The sequence below is a fragment of the Phalacrocorax aristotelis genome, chromosome 15 (genome assembly GCF_949628215.1).
Source record: "Phalacrocorax aristotelis chromosome 15, bGulAri2.1, whole genome shotgun sequence".
Lineage (NCBI taxonomy): Eukaryota > Metazoa > Chordata > Aves > Suliformes > Phalacrocoracidae > Phalacrocorax > Phalacrocorax aristotelis.
The window spans coordinates 17,356,973-17,369,266 of record NC_134290.1 but is presented as its reverse complement, the minus strand read 5'-3'; the positions used below and the strand labels follow the sequence as shown (position 1 = coordinate 17,369,266).

The window sequence follows — 12,294 nt, the reverse complement described above, 5'->3', positions numbered from 1 at the left end:
TGGTTCTTGCTGAGCACTGCTTCCACAGTCAGAGCCTCTTCTGGTTCTCTCAGTGCCCCACCAGCAAGTAGGCTGGGAGAGGACACAGCTGGGAAAGCTTTCCCAGCTAACTGACCAAAGGGATATTCCATACCATTTGACATCATGCTCAGCACACGCAGCTGGGGGTAGAAGGGGGAGTCCTTGGGGGGGGGGGGGGGGGGGGGGGGGGCGGGGGCTACGGTATTTCTCTCCCTAAGTAACCGTTACACATGACAGAGCCCTGCTTTCCCAGGGGTGGCTCAACACCTGCCCGCCGAAAAGGAGGAGTGAATTAATTCCTTGCTTTGCTTCCACGCACAGCTTTTGCTTTACCTATTAAACAGTCTCGATCTCAACCCATGATTTTTCTCACTCTTACCCTTCCAGCTCTCTCCCCCAGCCCACTGAGGGTGGAGTGAGCAAGCAGCTCCCTGGTGCAGAATTGCCAGCTGGGGCTAAGCCACGGCACGCGCTTGTCCTGGTTTGGCAGGGAACGGACCGTCCGTCGCCTGGCTCCTGGGGTGACGGGCTGCTGGGCAGGGGGGGAGGCCACCAAAGGTGAGGAGCAGGGCACGGGACAGTAGGAAGAGAGAAGAGAAGAGCGGCATCCGGCTGGACGGGGCGGGGGGGACGTGTGTGCGTGTAGTGAGAAGGCACGAGGCAGGGAACAGGACGGCCAGAGAAGGACAGGGAGCCTGACGGAGCTGGAGATAAAAGCAGCAGAGAGAGGGGAAGAGAGGCAGCAGAAAGAGGGAAGAGCAGGACACAGACCAACAAAGAAGGAAGAGGAGCAGGCTGGAGACGCACAAAGAACCTGGGGCAGGCAGCACGACAGCGAGGGAGGAAAGAAGAATAGGGGCAGGAAGCTGGACCGAGCGCGATGGAGACAGACAAGATAAGCGACAAGAACAGGGCAGAAAGGGAAGAATGAAGCCACGGGGACAGGGAGCCGAGACAGCCAACGACGGAGGGAAGGGGCCGGGGAGGGAACACCACAAAACAAACCACGGGGCTACGTGGTACAGAGCACGAGAAGGCAGAGAATTAAGAATTAGGGACAGGGAGCCAGAAAAACAACAACAAAACAACACCCAAAACAAAGGGAGATGGGGAGCAAAAGGAATCGCAATGCGTACAGAAAGAAGAGAGAAACAATTCTAAAACAGGGTCATGGGGAAGCCAGAGACAGCAAGATGGAGAAAGGACAAAAGCTACAGGCTACAGGGCAGAGAGGGAAGAATTAATGGATAGACACAGAGAGCTGGGCAGAAAGAGGTGGAGAAAGGCTGACGATCACACGGCCGACAGGGAAGAGAGAAGAGAGGGAGGAATTTTAAAAACAGGGGCAAGAAGCCAGAGAGAGGGAGAGAGAGGCAACACTAAAATGGGGACAAGCCACAGGGCGGCGAGGAGGGAACCGATGAATAAGAACAGGAGACCAAAGAGAACACAACGTAGAATGGAAAAAAGGAACAGCGGCCCAACAGGGAAGGAGGAATTAAAGATCAGGCACTGGGAGGCAGACAGAGACAAACGAAGAAACAAGTGAAAAAAAAAAAAAACCAAAAACACAACAACAGCAATGGGCTACAAAGACAGAGAGAGAGGGAAGAAATAAAACATAGCAGCTAGGAGCTGGACAGAGAGAGATGAGGACAAACAAATACCACGGGTCTACGTGACAGAGAACGTGGAATTAGAACACAGAGAGAGGGAGCCGGACAGAGAGAGAGGCCGAGAGAAACATCTAGACGGGCTACAACGGGCAGAGGCAGGAATTAAAACCTAGGGACAGGGAGCTGGACAGAGAGAGACGGAGATCACAGGGAACAGTGGCGGGTGCAGGAAGAACAGGAATTCATGAACAGGGAAAGGGAGCTGGACAGAGAAGAACTCAGAAAGGCAAGAACAGTAGCAGGGTACAGAGCAGACGAATTAAAAAGCGCGGCGGGAGCGTTGAGGCAGACAGAGAGATTAAGAAAAAAGTCACGGGCTACGTGGCAAAGCAGGAGCAATTCAGAAACGGGGATGGCAACCAAGGGAGAGTGAGCTGCTGAAGGATAACGGGCATTCAAAGTGAGGGACAGGGAGCTGGGAAAAGCGAGGCAGAGAAAAACGGAATCACAGAGAGAATCAAACAAAGCCAAAAAAGAAGAAACTGAACAACAGGAACAGGTGTAACCAAAGCGATGAAATCAACCAACCAGAGACGGTGTTCCATTACGGGAACATGGAGCATACGAATCAGCGCGTCCGTCGATCTGCATTTTAGTCACTAGGCGATCGTTAATGTCAGCAGAACAACAGACAACGTGCTTCTGTCAGAAAAGGATGACAAAACGCGGTTTCGTGGAGCGGACTGAGAAAACTAGCCAAGACCGCCAAGATTAAGAGCCAAGAAGGTAAAAGGTAATTCCGGCAGGGGAAGATTGCGACCACCAACTCACGGACCACCACCGACCCAAGTAACACCACCTACTCAGAAGAGAACAACGGAAGAGAACCGAGCCTGCGCAGTGATTTACATACGGAACGAGCAAGTTTGTACCAATCAGTAGACAGGACAATAATGACTATGTATGAATACCTAAAATTTTGATCTACAAATCGTAGGGGACAGGTGCGTGAGGTACGCACACCAGGAGGAGCGATCCCCCGTGCATCCGGCGCCGTGAATAAAGAATGCCTGCTCTTTAATACTAAATTGGTGTTGAGGGGTTGTTTCCGATTTTACCGCGTTTTTCGGTGACAGTTTTGGCACCCCAGATGAGTCACTGCTTTTGAATCTCGACGGATCCGCGGGATCGTGGGACCTGCAGCCGGCCCCGAGGAATTCTTGGGGAGAGCTTCCGATACCCGGGCCGGAGAATTCTGAGCAAGATCCCCTGGATTGAGGTAAACAAGGCATTCTTTTAAGAAGAAACTTAGGTAGAATAATACATGGGGTTTGCTTCCCACGTAGGATAGGATAGTGGGTTTGAGTCCCACAGGCCTGCCCGTAAGGTGCGGCAAAAGCTACGTAGGGTTGGGGCCAAGAGGTACCTCGGTTGGTAAGTCTCTGCTAGGTGAAAGCCTGTGGAGCGGGACCTGAGGGTAGGGGAGTCTTCAACAGGGGTTTGAAGTTTCCAGGGATATCTAGCAGGGGGCTACAGATCCCAGTGGGGGCTTTCCAGTGAGAGCTCTAACGGGGGTTGGAGTCCCTCTGACTAGTATTTGTGATTGTGCACTATCACAACTACTAGTCGACTGGGAGATGGGAGCGTTTCTGAGTAAGAAACCTATCCCACAGAGAACACCTTTGGGATGTATTTTGAAGCACTGGAAAGACGTCGGGGGCGGTGACCCACTAACTCGGAAACCATTAATTGAATATTGCAATCATTGGTGCCCAACGTATCAATTGGAAGGTGGGCACAAATGGCCAGAACATGAGACACTGCAATATCATACCATCTTGCAATTAATGTTGTTTTGTAAAAAGGGAAGGCAAATGGGAAGAAGTGGCATATGTTGGTTTGTTCTTTACACTGTGGAATCATCCAGAGCAGCAGAAACAGCGCGAGATACGTCCACGGGATTCTATGGCAATGTTTTTGAAAAGAGGAAAACACGGTGAGAACTTGAAAAAGTGTTGCTCTACTTGTGATACTGGATACTTCGCTTGATGAAACTGACAAGAAAATAGTATTGAATACAGCCAGAAGGCAGGTGCAGGGAGCACATGCTAACGGGAATTTACAGAGAACAATGAATAAGAATTTTCCATCTACAAATCCCGAGTGGGACCCTAATCAGCCAGGACCCAGGGGAATGTTGACTAGATGTCAGAGAGAGATTTTATTTGGAGTAAGACATGCAATGCCAAAAGCAATAAATGGGTCAAAATTTATGAAGTGAGACAAGAATTAAATGAGTCCCCTTCAGCCTTTATGGAAAGACTGAAAGTGGCTGCCAGAAAATATACTCATTTGAACCCAGAAAAAGCAATTCAGTTGGTCTCTATATTCATAAGACAATCAGCCCCAGAATGGGGTGGGGGGGGGGAGAAAAAACCTTCAGAAACTAGAAGAACCTGAATCCAGAGATCTGGGTAAAATGCTTGAAGTAGCTTGGCATGAAGGAGACCAGGGGAATCAACCCTAGCTGAACACCTGGTTACACTGAAGCTAGGGAATGAAGAAATAGAATTCTTGGTAGGTACAGGAGCCACTTATTTGGTATTTAATACACGTAAAGAGAAATTTAATCATATATCAGTAGGTGTTGTTAGTGCGACAGGGCAAAGAAAAATTGCAGGATTCCTCCAGGGAGGAACAGGTTCCTGAAGAAGTGGAAAATGTAGTAATTCCTTTGGTCTGAGCGAGCGGAGCTCCGGATCGATCTAAGTGGGCAGAGCCGGTAAAAGTAACCTTAAAGCCTGGAGCCAAGCCGGTAAGACAAAAACAATACCCTATTAAGTGAGAGGCTCGAAAAGGATTAGAGAAGTTAATTATAAAATTTTTCAGAATATGAGCTTTTAGTAGAATGTGAATCAGAATATAGTACTCCTGTATCGCCAGTAAAGAAATCTAGAGGCAAAGAGTATTAGCTAGTTCACGATTTAAGGGCTATAAATCAGGTGGTCCAAGATATACATCCGGTAGTAGCTAATCCATACACTTTACTGACCTCTTTTAAAGGAGGAGCATAAATGGTTTACTGTACTAGATTTGAAGGACGCCTTCTTTTGCATACCTCCAGGCATAAAAAGTCAAAGCCTATTTGCTTTGGAATGGGAAAGCCCCACCACAGAATGAAAGACACAGCTAACATGGACTGTACTTCCACAAGGATTTAAAAATAGTCCTATGATACTTGGGACTCAGCTGGCAAAAAAAAAAATCAGAGATATAGAAAAAACAGAACCCAGGGAGAGGCATATTGTTACAGAATGCGGATGACATTCTGATAGTGGCAGAAAGTAAAGAAAAATGTTTTGAAATTTTTAAATTTTCTGGGCCAAGGAAGATGCAGAGTTTCCAGAAACAAAACCCAAATAGGAAAAGAAGCAGTGATTTCTTTAGGGTTTGAAACATCTCAAAGACAAAGACAATTAGAAAGTGAAAAGAAAGAAACTATTTGTCAAATTCCCGAACCTAGCAGCCTGAAGGAACTGAGAGCTTTTCTGAAAATAATTAAATAGCGTCAGCTCTGGATTCTGAACTACAGACCGTATGTAAAATCATTATATGAGGCACTGAAAGAATCAAAGGATAAATATTTAACCTGGATGCCCAAATGCCAAACAGCATTCAAAGAACTGAAAAGAGCCTCGATGATGGCCCCTGCATTAGGCCTACCTGATTTCGCTAAACCTTTTGAGTTGTTTGTCCACGAAAGACAACATTTAGCCCTTGGAGTGCTGACACAGCGACTGGGAACCTGGAAGAGACCTGTGGGCTACTTCTCCAAACAACTCGACCACGTGAGTAAAAGATGGCCTAGGTGTTTACGGGCAGTAGCAACAACAGCGCTGCCGATCCAGGAAGCCCCAAAGTTAACAATGGGACAAAAGATTACAGTATATGTCCCGCACATAGCGGTGACTGTTTTAGAACAAAAGGGGGGTCGTTGGCTATCCCTTAGCAGAATGTTGAAATATCAAGTTGTTTTGTTAGAACAAGATGATGCGGAATCAAAGACTACTGCTATACTGAATCCTGCTATGTTTTAACAACAGAAAACCTTACGGACAATTTAGAACACGATCGCTTGCTAACTATTGAACAAGTCTATTCCAGCAGACCAGACCTAAGACACAAACCTCTGGGAAAATCCTGATCTGGAATTGTTTACAGATGGAAGAAGCTCTGGGCGAGAAGAGAAGCGAATGGCCGGATATGCTGTCGTTATCGCCGCCGAGGGAATGGAGTCAGGGGTGCTGCCTGCAAACACCTCAGCACAGAAAGCAGTATTGGTAGCATTGAAGCGAGCTCTGCGAATGGCAGAAGGACAAAGGATAAATATCTAGACTGATTCCAAACATGCATTTGGTGTGATCCATGATCATGGAGCTACTGGGAAGGAAAAAGGACTGCCATCAGCCCAAGAATCATCGATACAGCATAAAGAAGACATTCTGCAACTTCTGGAAGATGTGCAGAAACCAAAAGAAGTGGCGGTAAAGCGTTGCAAAGCTCATCAATTCGGCCAGGCGGCTGTAAACATAAGCAAACGATTGACAGATAAAGCTGCAAAGAGGACTGCAGAGCAAGGAATCCTTGCACTAGTACCAGTAAAACAGATCAGAATTCCAAAGTTGAAACCGAGATATAATAAATTGGATGAGCAATTAGCAGAACAATTGGAAGCATCACAAAACACAGAGATGGTAGGTAACACCAGAAAAACAAGTAATAATAATAACAACCCCACAAGTTATGACAGAACTTGAAAAGAAAAGCATGAGCAAACACATTAGGGTGTAGATGCTACGGTTTTGAGTTTAAAAACATCTGTAGCGTGTGTAGGCATGACAAGAATAGTTAAACCCATAGTAGCTAAGTGTCCAATCTGTCCTAGAAATAATCCCCTGAACCAAAGGAAACCACCTTTAGGAGTAACAAAACAAAAAGTTCTCCCAGAGATTATTAGCAAATTAAGTTTTCTGAGTTACCCAGACAAAATAGATAGAGGAGTATTTGTTAGAGCTGATGGACAAATTTTCTAGATGGCCAGAAGCTTTCTCGTGCTGCACCAACAAAGCTAGAGTAGTAGTTAAAATGTTGCTGAAAGAAATAATACCAAGATTTAGACTGCCAATGGCAATGTCCTCGGAGAGAGGACCACATTTTTTTGCAGAGGTAGTTCAACAAATTAATAAAATTTTAAGTATAAAGTGGGACCTGCATACACCCTGGACAACAAAATCAAGTGAAAAATTTCAGAAGATGAACCAAACACTAAACTGACATAGTGGAATATTATTGATCTAGGATGGAAGTATTGAGAAAATTATTATTTCAAAACTTCCAAAGGGGGGAAATGTAACCAAAGCGATTAAATCAATCAACCAGAGACGGTGTTACACTATGGGAACATGGAGCGTACGAATCAGTGTATCTGTTGATCTGCATTTTAGTCCCTAGGCGATCATTAATGTCAACAGAACAACAGACAACGTGCTTCTGTCAGAAAAGGATGACAAAACACGGTTTCGTGTAGCAGACTGAGAAAACTAGCCAAGACCGCCAAGATTAAGAGCCAAGAAGGCAAAAGGTAATTCTGGCAGGGGGAGATCGCGACCACCGACTCGCGGACCACCACCGAGCCTGCGCAGTAATTTACATACGGAACGAGCAAGTTTGTACCAATCAGTAGACAGGACAATAATGACTATGTATGAATACGTAAAATTTTGATCTACAAATTGTACGGGAAAGGTGTGTGAGGTACGCACGCCAGGAGGAGCGATCCCCCGTGCATCTGGCGCTGTGAATAAACAACGCCTGCTCTTTAATACTAAATTGGCGTTGAGGAGTTGTTTCCGATTTTACCGTGTTTTTCGGTAACACAGGGAGTCAGACCAAGAGGGCCAGAGAAAGACAAAATACCGACAGGCTACAGGACAGAGCAGGAGGAATAAAAAAATAAAAACGGAGCCAGAGCCAGGCAGAGAGAGGTGGAGAAAGAACAAGTAGCCACAGGCTACAGGACAGAGAGAGGGAGGACTGAAAAGACGGGGAGGCAGGGAGCCACTCAGAGCGAGATGGAGAAAGAAGGTGCGGGGGGGGCGCAAAAAAAAAAAAAAAAAAAAATTTTGCAGCAGGTAAGGAAAGAGAGGGGGCCAGGGGGGAGACAGGGAGGGCCCAGGACGCACAAGAGAGGCAACGGGGCCCCAGTGGCCCAGGACTCACCGCGACTCTCGCTCTCAGCGCTGCTGGCACAATTTAGCCGTTCAGATGCTTCTTTCCCCTCCTCTCCTCCCTGCCTCTTCTGCAGCTCCAGACTCTAGGCCGTCCTCCACCTAAAGAGGATACGTGGGTGTCTTACCGCTCTTACGAGATGAGGCTTCCTAGGCACGTAGCCTAGCTCGCTCGTGCCCTACACGCCCGTACCCAACTCCGGGTTACGCGTACAGACCCTGCAGTGCACGTTGGTGGCCTGGCCCGCTGCGGGCTATGAAGGGGGATCCTTCCTCCCTCACCTGCAGGGACAGGCTCTCTCTTGCCTGCAGCAGGAAGGCAGCTGGCAGCCAGAGCGCCTTCAGTTTCTTCTGCTTTACCTTTCGTTGGCGTCTCCAGCTTCAGCCGAGGCAGCTCCTGTCCACAGCCGGGAAGGGCTCTGTGTGTCCCTTTTCGCCCCGGCGCCGCGAGGATGGCAAAGCCGGGCAGAGAGAAGCCACGCAAGCCTGAGACGGCCGCAGTCAACGGCATCCCCGGGGGAAGGACAGACAACCACGTCCTCAGCACGGCCTCTGGGAGAGGGAAAGAAGAAACAGCGACCGTCATTACCGTCGATCGACCCTGACCAAAGCCCCTCCTTGCGCAGGGGCTTCCGGACACACCGCCCCTTCCCCGCGCTACTGCTACGGGCCCCTGCGCCGAGGGGGAATCCAGTGCGCTTGAGGGCCGGCTCGCTGCCTTCACGACAGCGCCTGGGGGCGGCCAAGGGCTACGCAGCACGCTTCAGGGGAGGTGCCGGGGCTGGGGGCAGGCGCACGGGGCAAGGGGGGGCCAGGGGAGGCTGAGCGGGAGCTCCGGCGAGCCGGGGAGGCGGCCATCATCTGCGCCCTGGGCAGGGGGAAAAGGTCCTCCTCCTTTCCCTCTTCCCTTCTGTCAGCTCCCGGGGAACTCACCGCTTCTCGGGGAGCGGCCGCACCTGGAAGCCCCCAGAAATCAACACGAATCCAACCCCAGAAATACACCGCGCCTACCGTACGCGGCACGGCCGCCCGGCACCCGAGCGCCGGAAGACCGCGCCTCCCGCCACGCCCCGGCGAACCACGTGACAGGGCCGGCAGCCACTGCGCCAGGACTACACCTCCCGGCATGCTCTGCGGCACACCACGGCCGCCCGGCAGCCGCGCCCCACAAGGACTACACCTCCCGGCATGCTCTGCGGCACAACACGGCCGCCCGGCAGCCGCGCCCCACAACGACTACACCTCCCGGCACGCTCTGCGCCACAAGAAGGCCGCCCGGCAGCCGCACCCCACAAGGACTACACCTCCCGGCACGCTCTGCGGCACAGCACGGCCGCCCAGCAGCCGCGCGTCACCAGGACTACAGCTCCCGGCATGCTCTGCGGCACAACACGGCAATTTGGTGGCAGGTGAACACACATTCAGCAGGACTCAGCAAGGAAGTTAGAGGGTGAGGCTTACTTTCAGTCAGCTAGATTCTTGAGAGGTATTCACAGAGATACCTGCAGATACATACCCATACACATCCAGTGTCTTGTCCTACATGGAATACCATTATATACAAACCTAGTTTAAATACTTTAAGGGTTTTAAGATTTAAAAAGTATTTAACATTTGAACACAGAGAAGACTGTAAATGACTGGTGAGTCATTAGGTATAGTAGTTTATAGATGCTATCACTCAGAAATAGCTCATTACATAGGCAGCGCTGCCTAAATAAAGAAAACATCTGAGCATCTGGACTTACCTGTGCTTGTCTGCCCATTGCTTTTGATAACTGCTGAGTGAGCTCCCCAGTGAAAGACTCTGGAACTTTATCCTTGCTTACATTTGTGTTAACAATGAACTCGGGCATCTTTGGATTGCGAGAGGGTTTTCTGTCAGCTCACCTTGTTCACAGCTTTATTTCTAACTCACCTGCAAGATGGCTTACCATACTGTACTCAGCACCTCAGGAGTCTTTACGTAGCGGTGCCTGCCTGAGGTGCGCTTGGAGAGGTGGGAGAGGCGAGGCTGCATGCACCATCTGCAGACTGCTGGTTGCTAATGCACATAGTCAATGTATGTCAAGCTTTCCTAGGAGGGAAAGCAGGCTTTTTGTAATCCAGAAATCAAAGCATCCAAAAGGACACTTCATATTTGGATACAGCCTGATCATGACAACCAGTGGAAAAGCAAGTGTTTCAGGGACTGTTTGAAAGTGCGAGAGTTATAATGTGCCTCTTTATGCAAGTCCTATAATTACTTAAAAAATGTAGATGGATGCCTCAATTGTGAGGTCTGGAACGCTTTCTGTGGAATAGACCATAACAGGAAAACCCCAGTAGCACCTGTTGTGGAGACTTCCCTGAACTGTGACTAAGGCACAACAAAGATGCCTTAAAATCAGGGTCTTGATTTTCCACTGTGGTGAGCACTGAATTCTACATACGCAGAGGAGGGTTGTTTTCGGCTTGCTCCTTTGTTGTGCAAAAAGTCCCATAACAGTCAACAAGATCTCCTGAAAGACAGGAAATCCACAGGCTTTCTAAAATGAGTGGGTTTTATTCAGAGTGGAGTATGTGGCAGATCTGGGATCGGTTCTCTTTGCTGCCTAGTAGAGCCTTACATGAGAGAAGTGATTTAGAGGGGTCATATGGAATTTTGTAGGGAGTGTTCGCAGTGAGATGTGTGTGGGGAAAGCAGGTTGAAAATGCTGATAGGAATAAAATAAATGGTTTGTTAATCTCTCCGTGTTAAAGGTGATGGGTGTCTTTATGCCCGATATTTTCTGTGAGTTAAGGGCTTCTCTACTCACTCCATTCCCCAGCCTGCAGAAAAGGAGAACTTTCTATAGCTTGTGCTAAATGCTTGTACTGCAATAGTGTCATTTAAACAAATACTTTTAAATGGTGAAAACCTCCATATGAATATGCTTAAGTTGATTGCATGGTGTATATTGACTTTAAGTGAGCTCCTTCCCTGTAGCACCCTTGCTGTAAATGCCAGCAAATAAAAAGGTAGGAGTGTGGCCAGCAGGTCAAGGGAGGTTATCCTCCCCCTCTACTCTGCCCTAGTAAGACCACATTTGGAGTACTCTGTCCAGTTTTGGGCTCCCCAGTTTAAGAAGGACAGGGAACTGCTCGAGCAAGTCCAGCAGAGAGCTACCAAGGTGATCAGAGGGCTGCAGCATCTCCCTTATGAGGAAAGGCCGAGAGACTTGGGTTTGTTCAGCCTGGAGAAGAGAAGACTGAGGGGGGATTTCATCAATACCTATAAATATCTAAAGGGTGAGTGTCAGGAGGATGGGACTGGACTGGACTCTTTTCAATAGTGCCCAACGACAGGACAAGGGGCAATGGGCACAAGTTGGAAGTTCCACTTAAATATGAGAAAAACCTCCTTTCCTGTGAGGGTGCTGGAGCAGGGGCACAGGCTGCCCAGAGAGGCTGTGGAGTCTCCTTCCCTGGAGACATTCAAACTCCCGCCTAGACGCGGTCCTATGCCACCTGTTCCAGCAGGGGGGTGGGACGAGATGATCTCCTGAGGTCCCTTCCAGCCCCCACCATTCTGTGATTCTGTGATCCTGAGAGATTAATTACTATGTGCCAGTGTTCATCTATAGCCCATGTTAGTGGATTGTGTCTCCTGTATCCAAAGCATTCTGAAAATAATGAAAATCCTGAAAAAATTTCCAGAAATAAAGTCTGTTTGTACAAACAGAATTTTCAGGGCACGTTTCCAAGCATTAAAAACAAACTCAAGTGACGGCTCCATCCATAAAGAGAGGAGCTTCTCTTTGTAATAATGGGGAATCTTCTCTTCAGAGGTAGTTGAAAGCAGGTGGCATGAGCCAAAGCATTTAGTCACAAATCAAACTATAGTTGTTAGCGGTCACTTGGAAAAACTCAGACTGTATTTCTGATGAACTTCACAACCTATTTTTTCTGCTGGGTACAAAAATCGCTGGGTATTCCCAGCTTGTTTACATAACAAGAAAAAAACATTTCCAAAACAAACTCTTCCTTCCCTGAAAACATCTGATGTAATTCCCAGAAGCTTCTGTACCAGACTGGAAATCAGATCCTTAGATACCACAGATGCTTTTGGGAGTGTGCTGTATTTTATAGGAGCCATTTTACTTCTTTTGCATACAATAAGTAGTCTGTTTGGCTGGTCCTTCTCCCTGCCTGGAGTTACTAGGATGTTCTCCACTGAGACTTCCATTACATCTCCAGAAGGATTGTTGCGCAGTACAATTTCATTTTCAGTATTTTTTTTGCTGTTACCGTAGCTGGAACATTTTTCCTAATTTACTGTGCTGAGTTTTAAACCCATGTCTGCTCAGGTCACCCTAAACCACTTATCTAGCTTTTCCTCTATCAGCCTG

At 48.2% G+C, this 12,294-nt stretch overlaps 1 long non-coding RNA gene across 1 annotated transcript; it reads right to left on the bottom strand.

Annotated features, from left to right (window-relative positions):
* Positions 1-308: 308 nt before the first annotated feature.
* LOC142064903 (uncharacterized) lies at positions 309-9,035 on the bottom strand. The gene is made up of 4 exons (XR_012663233.1): positions 8,858-9,035; positions 8,285-8,476; positions 7,074-8,026; positions 309-550 (listed from the first exon to the last, which is right to left on the bottom strand). It is a non-coding gene; the product is annotated as an uncharacterized LOC142064903 (long non-coding RNA).
* Between the last annotated feature and the right edge of the window lie 3,259 nt (positions 9,036-12,294).